The sequence below is a fragment of the Eriocheir sinensis genome, chromosome 49, assembly GCF_024679095.1.
Source record: "Eriocheir sinensis breed Jianghai 21 chromosome 49, ASM2467909v1, whole genome shotgun sequence".
NCBI classification, from domain to species: Eukaryota; Metazoa; Arthropoda; class Malacostraca; order Decapoda; family Varunidae; genus Eriocheir; species Eriocheir sinensis.
In genome coordinates, this window is record NC_066557.1 from 3,272,893 (window position 1) to 3,296,393 (window position 23,501).

Consider the following 23,501-nt stretch of genomic DNA (forward strand, 5'->3'; position numbering starts at 1 on the left):
ACGAAAATGAAAAGGGATAGATAAAAAGGAGAAGGAAAAAAGAGGGCGAGAAAAAAGGAAGACAAGAAGAAAAGGGAGACGAAAAGAAAAGAGGGAAGAAAATGCAAAAAGAGAAAAGAAGAGGAGGATAAAGGAAGGCATGGAAGAAAATGAAAAAGAAAACTAAAAATTGCAATGAAAATGAGAATAAATAGATAAAAAAGGAGAAGGAATAAAAGGAGGAGAAAAAGAGAAGACAAGAAGAAAAGGGAGAAACGAAAAGAGAAGGAAAAAAATGAAAAAAGAGAAAAGGAGAGGAGCAGAAAGGAAGAATATGGAAAAGAAAACAACAAAAAGCAACGAAAATGAAAAGGAAGAGATGGATGAGAGAAGGAATAAGAGGAGGAGAAAAAGAGAAGACAAGAAGAAAATGAAGAGAAGAGAGAAGAGAGAAAAGAAGAGATTAAACACCCCACTTTCCTCGTTTTCCTTCCCTCATTCCTCTCCCCTTCCTCCTCCTCCTCCTCCTCCTCATACTAATTGCACCCCTCCCCTCTCCTCCCCTCCCCACCCCTCCCCTCCCCCCCACCACAATCACATCCCTCATTAACCAACACGCTGAGGTGGAAAAAGGGAATACACACACATCCCCCCACCTTCAAATATCCCCCCTCACCCCCCTTCCTCCCCTCCCCTCGTCTCCCCTCTCTCTCTCTCTCCCTCTTCGCTAACACTCCCTAATCCATCTCCAATCACACCCAAAGCTGAGAGGGGAGTAGAAAAGGGGAAAGGGAGGGGGAAAGAGATGGAAGAAAGGGTAGAAAAAAATAGGGAAAGTAAAAAAAGAGAAAGGGAGAGGCGAAAAGGAGGAGGAAGAGGAGAAAAGAGGAGAGGAGAGAAACGAAGAGAAAAAATGAAAAGGGTGAGACGAAAAGGAGAAAGAAAAGAACGAAAAAACGAGAAGAGAAGATGGACAAAAGCAAAGAGGAAGGGAGAAAATAAGATAAAAGGGGGATGAGGAGGAACAGGGAAGAAGGGAGAAAAGGATAGAAAAAGGGAGGAGGAAGAAAGAGGAGGAAAAAAGAGGAAAAAAGAAAGAGGAACAGGAGGGAGAGAGGAAATTAATGAAAAATGAAAGGCATGGAGAGAATAAAGAGAAGAATATGGTGAGAGATGGAATAGAGGAAAAAGGAGATGGAAAAAGAAGAAATAAGAGAGAGGAGGCGGAGAGAGAGCGGGAAAGGATAAACAGTGAAAAGAAAGAATTTGAAGAGAAAACTGAAAATTGCGAAAGAAATGAAATGGGGAGAAATGAAAAGGAAGAGGAAGGGGAAGAAAGAGGAGGGAAGGGAAAACAGGGAGATAGGAGAGAAGAAAATAAGGAAGAGAATAAGGAAGAAAAGGAGTAAACAAATGAGAAGGAAAACAAAACAAAATAATGCAGAGAGGAAGAATAAAACAGAAAAACAAAAAATGGGAGGGAATGAGAATGAGGGAGAGAGAGGAAGGTGAGGGGAAGAAGAGGGGAGGACAACGAGAAGAAGAAAGGTGTACAGGTAAGGTCAATTAACCTGTCAGCGTCCCCAGGTAACGTACAGGTAAGAGAAAGAAGAAATAAAGAAGAACCGAAGGAAGACTTAATTAAAATGAAAACGGTGATAAGAAACGAAGAATGGGAAGAAGACAAATAAAAGAATGATAAAGAAGAGGAGATGAGCAACGAGAGAGAGAGAGAGGGAGGTCTCTCTCTCTCTCTCTCTCTCTCTCTCTCTCTCTCTCTGTTCGCCTCCATATTCATCGACGTTTCCTTTATTATTCCTTTCTTCCGTCATCCATTTTCTCCCCTTCTCTTATTTTCCCTTTTTTATCACTTTATTTCCCCTCTTCACGTCACGCTGTACATGTTATTGCGTTTTCTCCTCTTCCTCTTCCTCTTTATTCAACGCATTTCCCCTCCTCTTCTTCCCCTTCTTCTTTCTTATTTATTCGGTCGTCGTCTGTTTGTTTTTGTTTTCGTTTAATGGAGAAAGAGAGAGATAGAGAGAGCGAAGGAGAATGTTTATTATTATCATTATTATTATCATTATTATTATTATTATTATTATTATTATTATTCTCTCTCTCTCTCTCTCTCTCTCTCTCTCTCTCTCTCTCTCTTTTTCCACGTCTTCCATTTCTAACTTTCTCTTCAATTTCCTCCTCCTCCTCCTCCTCCTCCTCCTCTTTTCTCCTCTTCCTCCTGTTCCTCTCATTTTTTCACCTTTCTCCACTCTTTCCCTCTTCCTCTCCTCCCTTCCCCTCTCGTCCTTTCTATTTTTTCTTCGCTTCTTCATTTCTCCCTCCTCCTCCTCCTCCTCTCCCCACTCTCTTCCTCCTCCTCCTCCTCCTCCAACTCGTTTCCATGGTGACCTTACAAATAGATTCCCTCCTTCTCTCCCTCCCTCGCTATCCCTCTCTCCCCCTCCCTCTCTCACTTCCTTCCTCATTTCCCTCATGAATGGCAAGATACACAGACAGATAAAATGAGGGAAGAGATGATCGACTCGACTTCTGGGAAACACACACACACACACACACACACACACACACACACACACACGGAGAGGCAGGCAAGAGTATAGATTTTGATTCCTTGAAAATAATGATGAGTTACTATTTTTTTTTTGTTCTCTCTCTCTCTCTCTCTCTCTCTCTCTCTCTCTCTCTCTCTCATCTATATATTTCACTTTCTTCTTTCATTAACCGGAATAATTTGTCAATTCTGTTTTTTTCTTAATAGTGAAAGAAAATTAAACTAGATAAAAATGAAACCAATGATAAAATAACGGAAAAACGAAAAAGTAAAAGAAAAACAGAAAACAAAAGAAAATAAGGTGAAAAACACGAAAAAATAAAGAAAAAGTCATCCCATTTTCTTTCGACACGCACGTAACACAGAAAACGGGATCAGTGTTGCCAATTCCACGGTGACTCAAGGAAGTCCATCACTCCTCAAGGGCTCACGGGATGGCTGACGGGAGTTTATGACCTTTTAAAGGGAATCGAAGGGCACCAGTTCGATTCCCAAGTGTGAGATACGTGTCCAAAGGGCCATGTTATGCTCCTGAAGGGGAGAGGACGAAGGGGAAACGGGTGTAGTGAAATGTATATATATAGTAAAAGGTTCAAAAAAGGGGAAGGGTAGGAAAGAGGAAAAGAAAAGAAGAAATGGAAGAGGGTGAAAATGAAGATAGGATTAAGGGAAAGTGGAAAACGGAAAAGTAAGAAAGGGGAAAAGGGAAGGAAGGGGAGGGTGAATATGTTGAAAAGGGGAAATGGGTGAAGGAAAATGTGTATATGGTAAAAAGTACAAAAAAAATGGCAGTATATCAAGGAAGGAAAGGGGATGAAAAAAATAACAAAAATGAGATGGGATTAAGGGAAAAGGGAAAAAAGAGGAAATGAGAAAAGGGAGTCAGGTAAGGTTTAGAAAAGGAAGGAAGGGGGATAAAAAGGAAGGAAGATGAGAGAAATGTAGATATGGGGAGAGGTATAAAAAAAATATCAACGAGGAAAGAAAAATTGGGTAAAGGAGGTAAAAGAAATAAAGGAAAAGAAATAGGAAAAAAGGATAGGATAAAGGGAAAAGGTACTACGACGAAAAAGCAGGAATGGAAAAGGGTAAAAATTAAGATAGGATTAAGGGAAAAGGGGAAAACGGAAAAGTAAGAAAGGGAAAATGTGGGCAGGTTTTAGGAAATTAAGAAGACTAAGGTAAGCGTGAATAAAAGATCAGGTGAAGAAAGGAAGGGAAGAGGAAGATAGGAAGGAAAACAGGAAAAAAAGGCAATGGAGAAGAGTGAACGGATGGGGGAGTAAGGATAAAGGAAATAAAGGGAAGAAAAAATAGGTGGATAGGATAAAGGAAAAAAGTATTAAAAAAAGGAAATAAAGGTTGACAGACTAAGGGAAAACGAGGAAGAGAAGGAAAAATGGGAAAGACGAAAATAAGAAAAAAAACTCTGAAACGAAAAAGAAAATGAGACAGAAAAAAATGCAACAGAAAACAAAGTCAGAAGAAAAAAAAAGAAGACAGAAGTTAAGAAGGGAAAACACACACACACACACACACACACACACACACACACACACACACACACACACACACACAAAGAACGCACACTAATTTATTTTTTACTTCATTCATTAGCAAAAAAGTTGAAATAGAAAAATGAATAATAAAAACGTAAACCCATTTCATTCACACAACACACACAACACACACACACACACACACACACACACACACACACACACACACACACACACACAAAGAACACACACTACTAATTTATTTTTTACTTCATACATTAGGAAAAAAGTTGAAATAGGAAAATGAATAATAAAAACCTTACCCCGTTTCATTCACACAACACACACACACACACACACACACACACACACACACACACACACACACACACACACACACCTGGACACACCTGGAGGCATGAGGGCCGTGTATAATTAATTGCTACCTGGCCGCCTCACCTGCCTGGCCGCGACGCAAGTTTTATAATTTCTACAAACTTTCTCAAAAGCGGGACGCGGCGCGGCGGAGTGCGGGGCCGCAGCGGTGGTGGTGGTGGTGGTGGTGGGTTTTGTCCTGCTCCTGCTTACTTGTTTTTTTGTTTTGTTTTGTTGTTTCTTCCTTGGTATGACTGTTTTTTTTCTTCTTTTCTTCGTTTTTTTATCTCTATAGGACTTTTTTTTCTTTTTCGTTTATTTTTTATTTGAACAATTTGTTTTTCTTTTTTTTCTTTCATTTGAGCTTAATTATTTTTGTTGGAGAGAGATAGAGAGATTGAAGGAGAATGTTTATCATTCCCCATTATTATTATTATTATTATTATTATTATTATTATTATTATTATTATTATTATTATTATCATTATTACTATTAATATGTTTCATCCTCATTTCGTGTGTCTTATTCCTCGTCTTCCGTCAGGGTTTTTTTTTTCCTCTTTTGAACGACTTTTTTATACTTTCATTCGACTTTTCCTTTTTCACCCCATTGATTTCCTTCTTTTATACTTATCTCTTTCCATTAGATTTTTCCTCCTATGTACTTTTCCTTTTTCGTACGTTTTTCCCTTTTCATACAACTATTTTCCTTTTCGTACACATTTTGTTTTCTTTTTCTTCTCTCCATTCATCAACCGCTTCCCTTCCCTTCCTTTCTGTTCCTTTCTTTCTCTCCTATTCCATTCCCCTGAAACTCTCTCTCTCTCTCTCTCTCTCTCTCTCTCTCTCTCTCTCTCTCTCTCTCTCTCTCTCTCTCCCTCTCTCCCTCCTCTCCCCCTCCCTCCCCATCAGGTGATACACGATATATCTTTCTCCCTTTTTTTATATCTTTTTTTTTGTTTATCTTTTCCGATTTTCGCTTTTTATTCTCTCTTTTAAATGCGAAAGTTGTAATGTATGTGAGTGCGTGCGTGCTCTCTCTCTCTCTCTCTCTCTCTCTCTCTCTCTCTCTCTCTCTCTCTCTCTCTCTCTCTCTCTCGTTAGGGTTTTGGGCATATATTTTTTCTTTCGTTTTTCATGTTTTCTTTTTTTTATTTCTTTTCCATTTATTTCCAACACAATAGTATTTTCCTTTAATTGTTTTTTTCTCTGCTTTCCTTTACTTTCACCTTTTTTCTTTATTTCCTTTTTTGACATTTTTTCTTTCATTTTATTTATTTTTTCTTTCTTCCATTTTTTTTCTATTTCTTTTTTTTAGAGTCGTATTCGTGATTCTTCAATATTCTCGAAACCCGAAGCTTCGATACATTGAAAAAATATATAAATGTCCAACCCAACTCTCTCTCTCTCTCTCTCTCTCTCTCTCTCTCTCTCTCTCTCTCTCTCTCTCTCTCTCTCTCTGTACATCTTTTCATCTTTAAATTCTTTCCAGCTTTGTAAAAAATATCTCTCTCTCTCTCTCTCTCTCTCTCTCTCTCTCTCTCTCTCTCTCTCTCTCTCTCTCTCTCTCTCTCTCTCGTAACTCTGGAAAGATTTAAAACACCTTCGCCTACACATTCGTCTTTCTAATATATTACAAACAATAAACAATGAAAAAAAAAAACAGACACCAACACTAACGAGAAACAAGATCACAACAACAACAACAACAACAACAACAATAACAATAACAAGAATAACAAAAATAATAATGTTCCCACTTTTTTTTTAATTTACGTATTTTCTTCATTTTCTTGCTTTCTCTTTCGATTCCATTATATATATTTTTTCCTTTCTCCCAATTTCTTCCCTCTTCCACTAGGTACTCCATTTTCTTACCCTCTTCTCTCTCTCTCTCTCTCTCTCTCTCTCTCTCTCTCTCTCTCTCTCTCTCTCTCTCTCTTCTTTTCTTCTTCTTTTTTTCTCTCTCTCTCTGGTCTTTATTTTATTGTCTGTTTACTTGTATTTCCTTTCCCTTCTCATTTTTTTTCTTGTTCCTTTTCGTTTCTCGTTTTCTTTTCTACTCTTTGTGGACTATCTTCTTTTCCCATTTTTTCTCCTTTTCTCCCCATCTGTTACCCTTCCTTACCCATATTCCTCTACCTTTCCTTACCCTTCATTTTTTATCTTCCTTTCCTTTCCTTCCTTCCTTCGCTGTTCTTCCATTCCTTCCCTTCCCTTCACTTCACTTAACTTCCCTTCCTTTCCTCCCTTCCCATCCCTTCCTTTCTTTTCACTTCACCTCCCTTCCCTTCATTTCCTCCCTTCCCTTCCCTTCTCTTCCCTTCCTCCCTTCCCTTCCCTTCCTTTCGTCCTTTCATTCCTCTTCCTTTCCTCCCTTCCCTTCCCTTCCTTTCCTCCCTTTCTCTTCTTTTCCTACTTTCCTTTCCCTTCACTTTCTTCCCCTCCCTTCCCTTCCCTTCCCTTCCTTTCCTCCCTTGCTCTTCCTTTCCTCCTTTCCTTTCCCTTCACTTTCTTCCCATCCCTTCCCTTCCTTTCCTTCCTTTCACTTCCTCTCCTCCCTTCCCTTCCTCCCTTCCCTTCCCTTCCTTTCTCCCTTTCCCCCATTCGTTATCGTTCTCTTGCCTCCGCCATTTCTACTTTCATTTAATTCTTTATCTCTCCTTTCTATTTTTCTTCCTGGCTTCCCTCTCTTTACCTCACCGCTCGATCACTGTTCTCTCCTCCTCCTCCTCCTCCTCCTCCTCCTCCTCCTCTTCCTCCTCCTCCTCCTCCTGATCTATCCCCATCAATTCAGCAAAAGGGAGAAAGAAGCAAATTCCTCTGACTAAAAAATATGTACACATTTTTTTCTTCAACTTTCGGTAGCTTTGAGAGACAATTTTTGCCCCCTGAGAGAGAGAGAGAGAGAGAGAGAGAGAGAGAGATTGGTATGTACTCTTTTACTTATTTCTTTTTTCTTTTCTTTTTTCATATAAATAACTTCAGTAGAGTCATCGCTCGTGGGCGTAAAGATTTATTGGATATTTGTTATGTGTGTGTGTGTGTGTGTGTGTGTGTGTGTGTGTGTGTGTGTGTGTTTATACATAAAAAATTAGACGTATTTGGTTTACTCTGTGTGGACTTGTGTATGTAACGTGTATGTGTGTGTATGTATGTATGTATGTATGTATGTGTGTATGTATGTATGTATGTGTGTATGAATGTATGTATGTGTGTGTGTGTATGTGACTTTCAAACAAACAAGCAAAACAAGAAAGAAAAAAAAACTCATCTTCTTGAAGGAAAATACTCATACAAGAAAAGAGACGTAGAAGAAAGAAAAGAAAATTAAAAAAAGAAAAGAAAAGAAAAGAAAAATGAAAAAAAATTCCCTCACGTACTTTATGCCCGAGGAAAGACGTCAAAAGTTTCCCAACCCGAGCAAAGTAATGAAAAAAAACAAGAAAAAAAGAAAAATAATATAAAGAAACAAAGAAATTATTAACACACACACACACACACACACACACACACACACACACACACACACACACACACACACACACACACACACACACACACCAATACTTCAATTAATCCAAGTTATTGTGGCGATATTTCTGGTCAGGAAGGAAATGGTTAGAGGGAAGAGGAAGGGGAAGAGGAGGAGGAGGAGGAGGAGGAGGAGGGGGAGGAAGAGGGGGGAGAGGGAGGGAAGTAAGAAAAGGAAATAATGGAAGAGAAATGGAGAGACTGAGGAAGGGAGGAAATATATTGAGAACGAAGAAAAAAAAAGTAGGATGGAAGGAGGGAATAAGGGAAGAAGTAAGGGACGAGGAGGTGAAATAATGAGGAGAAAGATGGATGAAGAGAAGAAAGGAAAGAGAGGGAAAGAGTAGCAATAGGAAGAAAGAACTGAGATTGAAAAAGGAAAGAAGAATGAAGATGAAAGAAGAGATGAAGGAAGAACGACGAAGGAGGGAAGGAAATGGAGGAACGGAAGAGATAAATTCCATCATATATATTAGTAAGATTTCTAAGCCTATATATTAGTCTCTATTTTATTTATTTACACGTTTCTTTGTATCTTTATTTGTATGTTTCTCTATAGTTTTTTTTAATACGGAAATCAAGCAGGTATTTTTATTATTATTATTATTATTATTATTATTATTATTATTATTATTATTATTATTATTATTATTATTATTATTACTCTTTTGTGTTTTAGATAACTTACGAAAGGAGACAACAGGGAACAATATGGTTACTCATGATATAAATATTAAACGCACACACACACACACACACACACACACACACACACACACACACACACTATCTGATTTCAATAGCCATAACCAGGACTATAAATATAACAAATAGCAGTAGCAGCAGGAGCAGTAGTAGCAGTTGTCGTCGTCGTAGTAGTCGTAGTACTGTTAGTAGTAGTAGTAGTAGTAGTAGTAGTAGTAGTAGTATAAGTAGTAGTAGCGACAGAGATAGATAGATACATGAGAGAGCGAGAGCGAGAGAGAGAGAGAGAGAGAGAGAGAGAGAGAGAGAGAGAGAGAGAGAGAGAGAGAGAGAGAGAGAGAGAGAGAGAGAGGTAGTGCTTGAGAAGGACACACACTAAACCTCTCCCAACAGGTAAAGCTCAGGTGAGTGGATGAAGAACAATCAACCCGCGTCCTCCCCACTCATCCACCAACCTCCACTCATTCCACCGCTGCCTCCACTCATCTAGGGACGCGAGGGGAGGATTGAGAGTTTGATCCCTTTCAGAACATGATATAAGAAGACTCCCTCACCCTCTTAAATGCAATGTTCCTGTAAGTTATTCTTCGCTGTAATGAGCATCCCTGAGATTTCTGACATATCTACTCATCTCGCCAGCAGGTAAAAAAGAAACTAGACGAGAACAACAGGTGACGATCGAAAGAGGAAAAAGAAAATCTAACCCTGACAAACGCATCAGAAGGAAGAAAGGAGGATAAAAAAAGAACAAAAAACAGAAAGAAAAGAAAGGAAAAAGAAAATCTAACCCTGACAAACGCATTAGAAGGAAGAAAAGAAGATAAAAATAGAACATAAAACAGAAAGAAAAGAGGAAAAAGAAAATCTAACCCTGACAAATGCATTAGAAGGAACAAAGGAGGATAAAAAAGAACAAAAAACAGAAAGAAAAGAGGAAAAAGAAAATCTAACCCTGACAAACGCATTAGAAGGAAGAAAGGAGGATAAAAAAAGAACAAAAAACAGAAAGAAAAGAGGAAAAAGAAAATCTAACCCTGACAAACGCATTAGAAGGAAGAAAGGAGGATAAAAAAAAACAGAAAGAAAAGAGGAAAACGAAAATCTAACCCTGACAAACGCATTAGAAGGAAGAAAGGAGGATAAAAAAAGAACAAAAAACAGAAAGAAAAGAGAGGAAAAAGAAAATCTAACCCTGACAAACGCATTAAAAGGAAGAAAGGAGAATAGAAAGAACATAAAACAGAAAGAAAAGAACAGCAAGTTATATAAACAGGTAGAGTAAAAAAAAGTGGGTTTGAAAAGACCAAAAAAAGTTTAAACATCTCAAATAAAATTAAGTGATACGGGACTAAAAAAGGAATAAAACTAAAGAAAATAAGAACAGGTTAACTAATAAACACAAGTACAAGTGAACTTTAAGTGGCTTTTCAGGGAGAGAGAAAGTAATGAGAAAATAAAGAGTGAACCCAAAATCCACGGAATCAAAATAGGATAAAAATAAGAACAATACAAAAGGAAAAATACCAGCTGGTTAATATAAGCAGGTACAAGTGAACAAGTGGCTTTTGAGAGAGAAAAGATAAAATACAAGAGTAGAAAGAGAAATTCCAAACAAAATAGAAGCAATAAAAGAGAAAAATAACGAAAAAGCACCAACAGGTAAATATATGCAATCACAGGTGACACACAAATGGTTAGTTAGAAAGAAAAGAAAAAAAAAGATAATACAACGAGTAGATTAAAGAAACACCACAACAATAAAGGAAAAAAACGGAAACAAAAAAGAACAAAAAAAAGCACAAACAGGTAACACACAGGTGACACACAAATGGCTTTTTAGAGAGAGAAAAGAAAAAAAAATAATACAAAGAGTAGATTAAAGAAACACCAAAACAATAAACGAAAAAAACGGAAACAAAAAAGAAGAAAAAAAGCACCAACAGGTATATATATGCGTGCACAGGTGACACACAAATGGCTTTTTAGAGAGAGAAAAGATTAAAAAAATATAAAAAGAGCAGAGCCAAACACCACAGAAGCAATAAAGGAGGAAAAAAGGAACACAAAAAGAACAGCTGTATTGTTTCGGCCCGGGCATCCATTTCTACAATTTATTCACTCAATTATGGAGCAGATTAAAAAGTTGAACCACAATAAAATTCGCTACAGCCCCGTGCCAAAAATAATTATATTTCAGGAATAACTTGAGCCTTTATAAATGCATAATTATGAAATATATGAATGCGTGTGTGCGTGTGAAATGAAAGTGTACAAAAAGTTACGAGACAGCGACGCATATTCAAAACACCACCACCACCACCACCACCACCACCTCCACCACCACCACCACCACCACCACCATTATCTCTACCACCACTGCTCCTAACACTACTGCCTCCAACACGCTACCACAACCACAAATTTATCAACCACCACTACCACCACCACCACCACCACCGCCTCAAACAGTACTGCCTCCAATACCACTACCACCACCACAAATTTATCCACCACCACTACCACAACCACCACCGAAAGTACTTTGACCATTAAACATTTTGGTACCGCTGCTGAAACTAATATTAACAACAACTACTACACTGTATACTACTACGACTACTACTACTACTACTACTACTACTACTATTCCTACCACTACAAGAACTATTCCTTCCACTACCACCTCTACTACCACAACTACTTCTACCAATAATATTAATAACAGTAACATTCTGCCATACTAACTTTTGTTCAGTACTTTGTTTCATTAGAGGAAGGGGAAGGGGAAGGGAAAGAAAAAAAAACACGGTCAGGAGAATAACAGAAGCGAGGGAAAATAAAAGCAAACATTTTTTCCTTTTTTTTCCTAGTCCATGTATTTTTATATTAAATTTTCCTTCTTTATTATATTACTTTTTTTCGTTTATGAATGCATGGGAGTAAGGTCTTAACTCTCTCTCTCTCTCTCTCTCTCTCTCTCTCTCTCTCTCTCTCTCTCTCTCTCCCCTTATATCTTACTCCTAAATAATTTCACTCTCCCTCTCTCTTTCTAATTACCATATTTCTCCTTCTCTTATTCCTCCTCCTCCTCCTCCTCCTCCTCCTCTTCCTTTTCCTCCTCCTCTTCTTCCTCCTCCTCCTCCTCCTCCTCCTCTGGGTGAAGAAAGTGATACAGGTTTTGAGCATAGAGAGAAAAGCATATTAATTGAGAGAGAGAGAGAGAGAGAGAGAGAGAGAGAGAAGCATTGGAATACGCTTATAATGCTAAATGTAGATTCCAAGTTTCAAGCAAGTTTCTCAATATATATGGAGAGAGAGAGAGCGCAAAGGCAGATGGGGAGATAATCCTTAATGCAAGAGACTGGGAAACTCTCTCTCTCTCTCTCTCTCTCTCAAGTAGGGTATAACATTCGCTTGCTTGCTTCCTATTGTTACATTTTTTTCTTTCACACACACACACACACACACACACACACACACACACACACACACACACACACACACACACACACACACACACACACACACCTTTGTACTCCATGCTTAAGACTGTACCATTATTTTCCACTAGTCATCTTTTTTATTGTTTCCTCCTCCTCCTCCTTTCCCATCTCTTCCTCTTCTTCCTCCTCCTTCTCAATCAGTATAATTCTTCTGTTTATGAATCTTTGACAATATTCTTCCAACTATTCTTCTCCTACTTCATCTTCTTGTACTTCTTCTTCTTCTTATTATTATTATTATTATTATTATTATTATTATTATTATTATTATTATTATTATTATTACTATTACTATTCTTATTATTATTACTGTTATTATCGACATTATTAATATTTGATCGACGTACTATTGTCTTCCATGTATTAATTCATGCAATAATCTGTTTCCTCCTCCTCCTCCTCCTCCTCCTCCTCTCCTTCCATGTAAACAAATGAATCCTACCTGTCAACCCCGATATAACGTCTCTCTCTCTCTCTCTCTCTCTCTCTCTGCCTCTCTCCATCTCATCATTCCCTCATCCTCTCTCCTCTTCCTCTCTCTCTCTCTCTCTCTCTCTCTCTCTCTCTCTCTCTCTCTCTCTCTCTCTCTCTCTCTCTCTCTCTCTCTCTCTCTCTCTCTCTCTCTCTCTCTCTCTCTCTCTCTCTCTCTCTCTCTTACTTTATCCCTATTTCTATTTTCAATTATATTCACCCCTTCTTATTCCTTCCCCTCTTTATCAATTCCTTCCTGTTCCCTATCTTTCCCATCTCCCTCTCCCTCTCTTTCTTTGCCTACCTCTCCCCCTCTCTCCCTCTTTCTCCCCACCCCTTTCTCTTATCTTCCTCTTCTTTCCTCTTCTTACCCCTCAGCTGTTTATATCTTGGTTCCTCTTTCTTCCTCTTTATCTCCCCTCTTTCTCTTGTTTCCCCTCTTTTACCTCCTTCGTTTCCTCTTATCTATTCTCTCTCTCTCTCTTTCACACACACACACACACACACACACACACACACACACACACACTGCAGTACCCTCCTCCTCCTCCTCCTCCTCCTCTTCCTCCTCCTCCTCCTCCTCCACTTCCTCCTCCTCCCCAAGGTCATCTGTTATCGGGACAGGAAGAAAATAAGGAAAATAAAGAGGTTGTTGACGAGAGAGAGAGAGAGAGAGAGAGAGAGAGAGAGAGAAACTTCAGGTGAGCTACAAATACCCAGGTGACACGAGGCTCTGTTGTTTATTAGCTGGGGACAGGTAAGAGGAGGAGGAGGAGGAGGAGGAGGAGGAGGAGGAGGAGGAGGAGGAGGAAGATGAGTGGGAAGTAAGAGGCAAGGACTAACGGGGAAGAAGAATGAGATGGAGGAGTCGAGGGAGGAGGAGGAGGAGGAGGAGGAGGAGGAGGAGGAGGAGGAGGAGGAACAGGCGGGAGGAGGAGGAGGAGGAGGAGGAGGAGGAGGGAGGAAGAGAATGGAGATGAGCAGGAGGAAAATAGAAGTGGAGACTAGTAAGGGAGGACGGTGAAGATGAGGGAGATGAAGGAGAGGGGGGAGGGGGAGGGGAGGATGGGGGAGTTAGAAGGGAAGAAAGGGAAAGACATTGAGTGAGTGAGGGGAGGAGGGAGGGAAGGGGAGGAAGAGGAGGAGGAGGAGGAGGGAAAATGAGATGAAGGATAAGAGGCCGGGAGGAAAGAGGAAAAGGAAAATGAGTAAGAAAGTTTGCACAAATATTTTTCTTTCCCTTTAATTTCTTTCCCTTGTTCCTTTCCTCCCTTTTCTTTTGTATTCTCATTTTTTTTCCTCCAAGTCTTTTTCCCTCTTCTCCCTTCCTTCAGCTTTTCCTCTCGTTTTCTTTCTCTTTTGTTTCCATCTTCCTTTCTTTATTTTTTCCCTTTATTCACTTTCATATGGTTTTCTTCCTTTTTTTATTTTCTTTATTTGTGTATTTTTTTCTTCTCTACCTCCCCTTTCTCTCTTATTCTTTACCTCATTTTCCTCGCTTCCTTTATCTTTTTTTTTACCTTTACATTTTCTTCCTTTCCTCTCCATTTCCTTTCCTTTTGATCCTTCTATTTCTAACACTTTACTTTCCTACTCTTTCCTCACTTCCTCCTTTTCATTATCTTCTTCCGTTTCTCCCTATTCTTCTTTAATATTTCCTCCTCTTCCTTTCCATATTCTATTCCTACCTTTCCTAACTTTACTTTTCCTTTCCTCTTTCCTCCTCCTCCTCCTCCTCCTCCTCCTAAAGAAAATATAGAAAAAAAGAAAAAAAGAAAAAAGAAACAAAGATCATGAAAAAAAGAAAAAAGATCAAATAGAGAGAAAAAGATATCTAGTACTCCTCCTCCTCCTCCTCCTCCTCCTCCTCCCCCTCCCTTTAGGCAGTTATCCCGTTCCGCCCAACAAGATCACGTGACTAAGCATGACCCAATCAGCTGACGAAGGGACGAGATCAGCTGATTGTTCTACGCCCGGGGAGGAGGAGGAGGAGGAGGAGGAGGAGGAGGAGGAGGAGGAGGAGGAGGAGGGGAATTAGTACTAGATATCTCTCTGTATTTTTTTTTCTTTTTTTCATGATTATTGTTTCCTTCTCTTCTTTTTTCTGTTATTCTTTTCCTCTTTTTTTTTCTATATTGTTCTTCCTTCCATCTTCCTCCTCCTCCTCTTCTTCTTCTTCTTCCTCTTTCTTCTACTCTTCGTTCTATTATCTACGACTTAATTTCTTCCTCCTCCTCTTCCTTAATCTTGTCTTCTTACTTATTCTCAGTGCCTCATTTTCTACCTCTTCTTCTTCCTCTTTCTCTACCTTCTCTTCCTCCCCCTCTCCCCATCCAAGTTCTTTTCGTTATTCTTTTACTTTCCTCTTCCATTTCTCTTTCCTTTTTTGTCTTTTCTTTTGCTTTCTCACGTTTCCTCTCAAGTTCTTTATTTCTTCATTTCCTTTCTCTTCTTCTTCCTCCTCCTTCTCTTCTTCCTCCTGCTCCTTCCTGACAGTGTTCCTCCTTTTTCTGTCTCTCCTCCTTCTGGCGTGTCTCCATTTTCCTCCTCCTCCTCGTCCTCCTCCTCCTCCTCCTCGTTCTCCTTCTTGTCCCCCTCTTTTTCATCTTCCTCTTCATCCTTCTCCTTCAGGCTTACTGCTGCTACCTCCTCCTCCTCCTCCTCCTCCTCCTCCTCCTCCTCCTCCTCAAGGAACCAACCACCCAAAAAAAGTACCTTAGAAGCCACGAACTCGGTAAAAATATTCCTCCTCCTCCTCCTCCTTTTTCTTCTTGTTCTTCCTCCTCCTCCTCCTCCTCCTCCTCCTCCTCCTCCTCCTCCTCCTCCTCCTCCTCCTTCTCCTCCTTTTTCTTCTTGTTCTTCCTCCTCCTCCTGCTATTATTACTTTTACTTATACTCCTCCTTTAACTCTTCCTCTTCTTCGCCCTCCATCTACAACTACTATCTTCATTTTTTCTTTCTCTTCTTTTCCCCTTCCTTCTTCTTCCTACTACTTCTATTAGCAAAACTACTTTCACTTTTCTCCTCTAACTCCTCCTCTTCTACTATCTTCGTTTTTTATCTTTCTCTTATTTTCCGCTTCCTTCTTCTTCCTTCTTCTTCCTACTTTACTCTTTACTATTACCAATACTACTGTTACCACTATTTCTACTTTCACTTATAATTCTCCTCTAACTCCTCCTCTTCTACTATCTTCGTTTTTTTCTTTCTCTTCTTTTCCCCTTCCCTTTTCTTCCTACTACTACTATTAGCAATACTACTGTTACCACTATTTCTACTTTCACTTATAATTTTCCTCTAACTCCTCCTCTCCTTCTTCCTTCTATTCTGCTTCCTGCTATTACTGTAACTAATTCTTTCACCTTTTTCTCTATTTTATTCGTTTCTTCCTTCCTCCTTTCACCCATTTATTTTCCTCCTTTCCTACTTTCCCTCTCCCTTCCTTCCTTCCCCCACCCTCTCCACACATCCTGAGAGACCCCGTTCACACACACACACACACACACACACACACACACACACACACACACACACACACACACCGCCCCATCCTCATCCCCTTCCTCCCCACCTCCAATAGTAGCCTTCATACATCTACCCCTTCCCCCCCTCCCTTCACCTCCCCTCCCCTACCCCCTTCCCATCCCCAACTAGCCCACGTGGACACTTCCCCCCCTCTCCTCCTCCCCCTCCTCCTCCTCCCCCTCCTCCTCCTCCTCCCCTGTGTGTTCTGGCTTCGTCTCTTTAATAACGACCAACTGCAAGGAGAGGGGAGGAGAGGGGGGACACGAGGGGGGGGTGAAAGGGGGCGTATGAGAGGACACCTAAACCCCCCGTGGAATTCTCCTGCCCAGGGGGGATGAAGGGGGGAAAAGGGGGGGAGGAGGAGGTGGGGAGGAGGGGGGGATAACAGATAGCATAGTCCCCCCCTTCTCACCTCCCTCACTTTTTCATGATATTTGTGGGGAGAAGCTGAAGAGGGGAGGGGTGGGGAATAAAGGGGGATGGGGAGGGGAGGAGCTCTACACGTTAAGGAGCAGGGGGGGGTAGGGAGGGAGGGAGGGAGTAGAGGGGAAAGGTTGGTGAGGTAAAGTTCGGAGGGAGGGGAGGGGATGAGGAGGGAGAGGAGAGAGAAAGAGAGAGAGAGAGAGAGAGAGAGAGAGAGAGAGAGAGAGAGAGAGAGAGAGAGAGAGAGAGAGAGAGAGGATGAGGAGAGAGAGAAAGAAAATGGGGTGAAGGGAAGAGAAAGGAAAGGTGAAAGTAAAAGGAGTAGGTAAGAAAGGGGGAGAGGGAAGAAGAAGGATATGAGGGAGTAAGGGAAAGAAAATAAAAGAAAATTATGAGAAAAGTGAAAAGGAGAAAAGAGAAGAGGAAGGGAAGAGGAAGGGGGAACTAAGGATGGGAAATAAGGGAAAGGAAATGGGAGGTTAAAATAAGAGAATGGGGAAAAGGTGAAATTGGGGAGATATGAGGAGTGATGGAGGTAAGGGGGAGATGGGGAGGGGAGAAAAGGGAGGTCAAAGTGAAGGGAGAGAATGGGGAAAAATATGAAGAGGGGAGAAGGAAGGGGGTAAGGGGGAGGGTAGGGGGTCTCCTGCCTGGGGGTTGTAGGTAGGAGGTAGGTAAGTGGGGGAAAGGGGGAGGTAACGATGGGGAGGAGGAGAAAGAGAGGGGGGGTCACCAGGGGGGGATCACAGGGGGGGGTGCGTATGTGTACCGGGCGCATTACACACGGGGAGGGAAAATCCATACGGAGGAGGAGGAGGAGGAGGAGGAGGAGGAGGAAGAGGAGGAGGAGGAGGGGGGGCTACCACTCCGTCAAATACTCCACCGTTTTTCTGGCTTCCCGGAGGAGGAGGAGGAGGAGGAGGAGGAGGAGGAGGAAAGCGTTACAGTGCTCCCTTCGCATCATCATCTCCTCCTCCTCCTCCTCCTCCTCCTCCTCCTCCTTCTCTTCTTCTTCCTCCTCTTCTATCTCTCTTACGGCTCAAACTGGGGGTTAGGAAGAAAAAGGAGGAGGAGGAGGAGGAGGAGGAGGAGGAGGAGGAGGGTGACAAACTGGTAGATCCCTCACAGCCTTTCCTCCCTCTTACCTCTCTTTCCTCCTCCTCCTCCTCTTTCACTCGAGTCTTTCCTTTTGCCCTACGGAAAAACGGTGAAACTTGGATAGAGGAGGAGGAGGAGGAGGAGGAGGAAAAGGAAGTGGAGGAGGGAGGAGGACGAAGAGGAAGAAGAGGGAGAGGAAGAAGAGGATAAGGAGGTAGAGGAAGAGGAGGAAGAGAAGGAGGAGGAGGAGGAGGAGGAGGAGGAGGAGGAGTTAAGGAGGAGGAGGAGGAGGAGGAGGCAAATTAACATATACAACATACATCCATTTATGAAAGAGCAAAGATTTCCTTGTTTCAGTACACACACACACACACACACACACACACACACACACACACACACACACACACACACTGAAAAGCTTACAGAGTCAAAGCTAATCTTCCCTTCCTCTTTATCCTTCCTTTTCTTCCTTTCTACTTTTTTTTTCCTTTTTATCTTCCCACATTTTTCATTTCTCCCTTCCTCTTTTTCCTATTTCGCCTATCTTCTTTTCATCATTTCATTCATCTCTATTTGTTTTTACTTCAAATTTTTTTTCTTCCATTTTCTTCTATTTTTCTTATTTATTTTTCTTTCCTCTTTGTTCTTCTTCTCGTTCTCTCATTTTTCCACCTATTACCCTTCACCTCTTTCTCCCTTTTCATTGCTCCCTCCCTTATTTCCTCCCCTTCCTTTGTCTTCCTCTTTTATTCCTCAAACAAAACAAAATCAACAGCCCAAACATTTCTTCCCTTTTTTTCTTTCTCCATATTTTTTATTCCCCTTTCATTTGTTTTCTTCCTTTCTATATGTCCACGCCCCTTTCAATCCTCCTCCTCCTCCTCCTCCTCCTCCTCCCTTCCCCCTACCTCTTATTCATCCTCCTTCCTACCCTTTCTTTTTCTTCCTCCTTCCTCTTACCTTCAACCCCTCCAGGTAAATTTTCCCTCCTCATTCCTCCTCTTCTCCTCCTCCATATTTTTCTCTCCCATTTCAATTTTTACCTCCACTTCATTTCCTCTCCCCATTCTCTCTCTCTCTCTCTCTCTCTCTCTCTCTCTCTCCAAACTTGAGTAGAAAAAAATGAGGGAAAGAAAAGACAAACACAAACAAACGAACAAACAAACAAACAAACACAAAAACAGCTTCCCCTTCCAGCATTCCTTTCTTATTGGGTCATAAAGTCACACAAACCATCTTATTTTTGTTGTTGTTGTTGTTGTTGTTGGTGGTGGTGGTGGTGGTGATGGTGGTGGTGGTTTTGTTTTGTCTTTCTCTCCTTGCTTTAATTTATTTCGTTATTCTTTTTTTTCACTATTTCTTAATCGCTGCAATTCTCATCTGTTTCCTTCACTTCCCTTTTTTTCCCTTACTCCTTTGTTTCCCTTTCCTCTTCCTTTCTTCCCTTCCTTTCTTTCCCTTTCCATCCGTCATCTGTACCACTTCTTCCATTTGTCTCTCTCTTAAATTTCTTTCTTTTATCTTATTTATTCGTATTCCGTCTTTCTATTCCCTTTCATTCCATTCCCTTATCTTCCGTTTGCTCCATTCTCTTTCTATTCTATGTTTCTCCTCCGCCTTCTCTTTTTCTACGTCCATTCCTACTCCTTTCCCTTTACCGTTTTCTCTTTTCATCACCCTCTACTCTTCCCTTTCTTCCATTCCATTCTCTATTCTCTCTTTAGTTAATTCACTCGGCTCCTTTCATCTCTATTTCTGTCTGTTCCTATCTGTCCTCCATTCCACTGTCCTCATCTTTCTTCTTCACTTCCTCTTTTATTCCTCCTATATACACTCCTTCCAATTCTCTCCTTCCCTTTCCATCCACTATCCTCTTCCTCCTTCTCATTCTTCTCCTCCTCCTCCTCCCATTCGGAATATCAATACAAACTAATCGATCTTTTTTTTTATTATTTTTTGTTGTTGTTGTTCAGCTTGGCGTAAAATTGTCACAAAATGGATGCAGTGTTTGTGTGTGCGTTTGTCAGCACTACACACACACACACACACACACACACACACACACCATCATAACATTATCATCATCACCATCACGAAAATTACCACCATCACTACTACTACTACTACTACTACTACTACTACTACTACTACTACTGCTACTACAGCCACCACTACCACCACCACTACTACAATAACTATAATTCCAGAACTGCCCCCCATAAATTCTAGCACTAAGCTTCTTCACCCCCCCCTCCCCCCTTAACACAATCCCCTGGTCATCTTCCCCACCCCCCCTCCCCCTCCCCTTACGAGCAGTTCAGAAATAGAAGCGACGCAGTAGTAGTAGTAGTAGTAGTAGTAGTAGTTAAAGTAGTAAACGTAGTAAAGGAGTTGTAGTAGTAGTAGTAGTAGTAGTAGTAATAGTAGTAGTAGTAGTAGTAAAGGAAACAACAATAGTACAAAATCTAACCTATATTACTACTACTACTGCTACTTATACTACTACTACTTCTACTACTACTACAACTAATAATAATAATAATAATAATAATAATAATAATAATAATAATAATAATAATAACAATAATAATATCAGTAGCAGAAAGGAAGGATGAAGCAGTAACAGTAGAAGGAAAAGGAAAAGGAAAAGGAGGAGGAGGAGGAGGAGAGAGGAAGGAAGGAAGGGAAGAGATATAAGTAACACTCAGGAGGAGGAGGAGGAGGAGGAGGAGGAGGAGGGGGAGGAAGAAGAGTCTCGCGGCTGAGTTGTGTTCCATAAAGTAACATTTGGAAGTTTGTGTTGCGGGCGTCGTGAAGTTTGAGTGCTGAAGTGAAGTTGTGAGTGTGTGTGTGTGTGTGTGTGTGTGTGTGTGTGTGTGTGTGTGTGTGTGTGTGTGTGTGTGTGTGTGAGAGAGAGAGAGAGAGAGAGAGAGAGAGAGAGAGAGAGAGAGAGAGAGAGAGAGAAAGTATATCAATAACACACAAACAAAACAAAGCAAAAAAAACGAGAAGCAAAAATGGAAGACTGGAACACAAAAAAAACATCATAACCAAAACAAAAACGAAAAAAAATAAAAAAATTAAACGGAAAATAGAAAGACAAAATATGAAAAAAGATTAAGAAAAAAAGACAAGACGAAAGGGAAACAAAAAAAAACAATCAACACAAATTAAAGATTATAGAAAAAAGAGGAAAGAAAAACAAGAAAAAAAAACATTATAATTAAAACAAAAGAAAAAACAGTACCAACAAACACGCGCACAATCAAACCCAAACACATTCCATTACAGGAGTGTGGACGCAGGGGTGTTTTTTTTTTTCACGCTATTAATCCGAGTTTGGTGTTTTTTTGTTTTTGTTTTTTGTTTTGTATGTTTTTTTTTTCAATTTGCAGACCATTCATGCATAGCTCGTAATTCTCTCTCTCTCTCTCTCTCTCTCTCTCTCTCTCTCTCTCTCTCTCTCTCTCTCTCTCTCTCTCTCTCTCTCTCTCTCTCTCTCTCTCTCTCTCTCTCTCCACACACACACACACACACACACACACACACACACACGACACACAAGCATATATTTCTCCATAATCCCGTGTGCGTGCGTGAGAGAGAGAGAGAGAGAGAGAGAGAGAGGAAGGGGGGGAAAATAATAACAATCATCAGGCGATTCGTCAAGGCTACATTCATTCAAGGATTCCAAATAAAAAGTTATCACCATCACCACCACCAACGACAACATCACCACCATCACCACCACCACCGCTACTACCACCACCACCACCTCTACCACCACCACCAACGACAACATCACCACCATCACCACCACCACCGCTACTACCACCACCACCAACGACAACATCACCACCATCACCACCACCACCACTACTACCACCATCACCACCACTACTACTACCACCAACACCATAGCCATCGCCACCACCACCACCACAACCACCATCATCAACACCACCAACATCGCCACTAACATCACTGCCACCAATATCACCACCAACGTCACCATCACCACCATCTCTTACCATCATCACCAACATCACTACCACCACCACCACCACCACCACTTCCACCAACACCAACACCACCAGCATATCCATCACCCCCACTACCACCATCACCACCACCACCACCATCATCATCACTAGCACCATTACCAACATCACCATCAGAACATCGTTGCCTACAAGTTTTTTTTTAGAAGCAAAATGTAAAAAAATAGGACTATATCACACACACACACACACACACACACACACACACACACACACACACACACACACACACACACATCATAACAAACCCACAACGCACAGAAAATATATATAATAAATGTTTACATACAAAAAAAGTAAATAAAAACAAACGAAAAAACACGGACACGACACACACACACATTTTGACATTCATAAAAACAGAACAAACATGCAATACACACACACACACACACACACACACACACACACACACACACACACACACACACACACACACACACACACACAATAATGTACCATAAAACAAAAAATAAAATAAAAGAAGACAACATTGACATACTTTGACGTCCATAAAAACAGAAAACTAAGCAAAACACAAAACAAACATACACGAAAAATATATAACCGAAAAACAAACAGAAAATAAAACAATACAAAAAAAGAGAACTGACGAGATAGGAAAAAAAACATAAATAAGACACAAGCAAGAAAATAAAACAAAAAAAACAAACCAGACAGACAAGACAAAATTATGACAACTATAAAAAGACATAACAGAACACACACACACACACACACACACAAACAAACACCCCCACAGACCCTCCCCCCCCACACACAAAAACACACATACATACACACGGACCCCCCCCCCCACCCCACCACCAACACACAGACACAGACACACACCAGAAATAAAATCATATACAATGTAAAAAAAAAAAAAAAAAAAATCCTCAAGGGACAGACAGCCACCAATAGTGTAGCAAAGTGGATTAGCCAATGGCGGCGCGGCACGGCGGGGCGGCGACCAATGGGGAGGCGGATGCGATGGTGCTCTTCTGCCGCCGATGGGGGAATCATGGGAAAGTTTTTTTTTTTTTTTTTTTAATTAATATATTTTCTTTATTTTTTATTCATTGGTTGATCGATTTCAGTGCGGGTATCAGGGGTTTGTATGACTTTTTTTGTGTGTGGGGGTGGTTTCTTTTTTCATTATTTTCTTCGTTTTATATTCATTTTCATCATTATTTTCATTTTTCCAAACCAGCGGGAGTATGATTTTTTTTTCCTTTTTTTCTTTTTCGTGGATTCCTTTTTGTTGTTGTTTTTTGCTTCCCATTCTCTATTCGTCTTTCATTATTATTATTATTATTATTATTATTATTATTATTATTATTATTATTATTATTATTATTATTATTATTATTATTATTATTATTATTATTACAAACCTGTTTTTTTTATATTTTCTTCACTTATTTATTGATTGATTGGTTGATTGATTTCAGTGGGGGTATCAGGGGTGTGTATGATTTTTTTGTGTGGGGGGTTTCTTTTTGTTTTCTTCGTTTTCCATTTATTTTCATTATTATTATTTTTTTTTTCGTGGATTCCTTTTGGTTGTGTATTTTCCTTCCCATTCTCTATTCATCTTTCATTATTATTATTATTAGTGCAAACCTTTTTTTTTATTTTCTTTCTTTCTTTCTTTCTTTATTTATTTATTTTTTATTTACTGGTTGATTGATTTCAGTGGGAGTTTCAAGGTTTGTCTGTCCTTTTTTTTCATGGTTTCATTTTTCTTGTT

General features: G+C 40.3%; 1 protein-coding gene across 1 annotated transcript in view; it reads right to left on the bottom strand.

The window, feature by feature from the left end:
- Window positions 1-23,416: 23,416 nt before the first annotated feature.
- The window catches only part of LOC126981702 (RNA-binding protein Musashi homolog Rbp6-like), a gene marked incomplete at its 5' end in the record, with an annotated part of 100,680 nt that continues 100,595 nt past the window's right edge, over window positions 23,417-23,501 (bottom strand). The window contains 1 exon segment of the mRNA XM_050833137.1: window positions 23,417-23,501. This exon segment is cut by the window's right edge and continues 1,234 nt beyond it.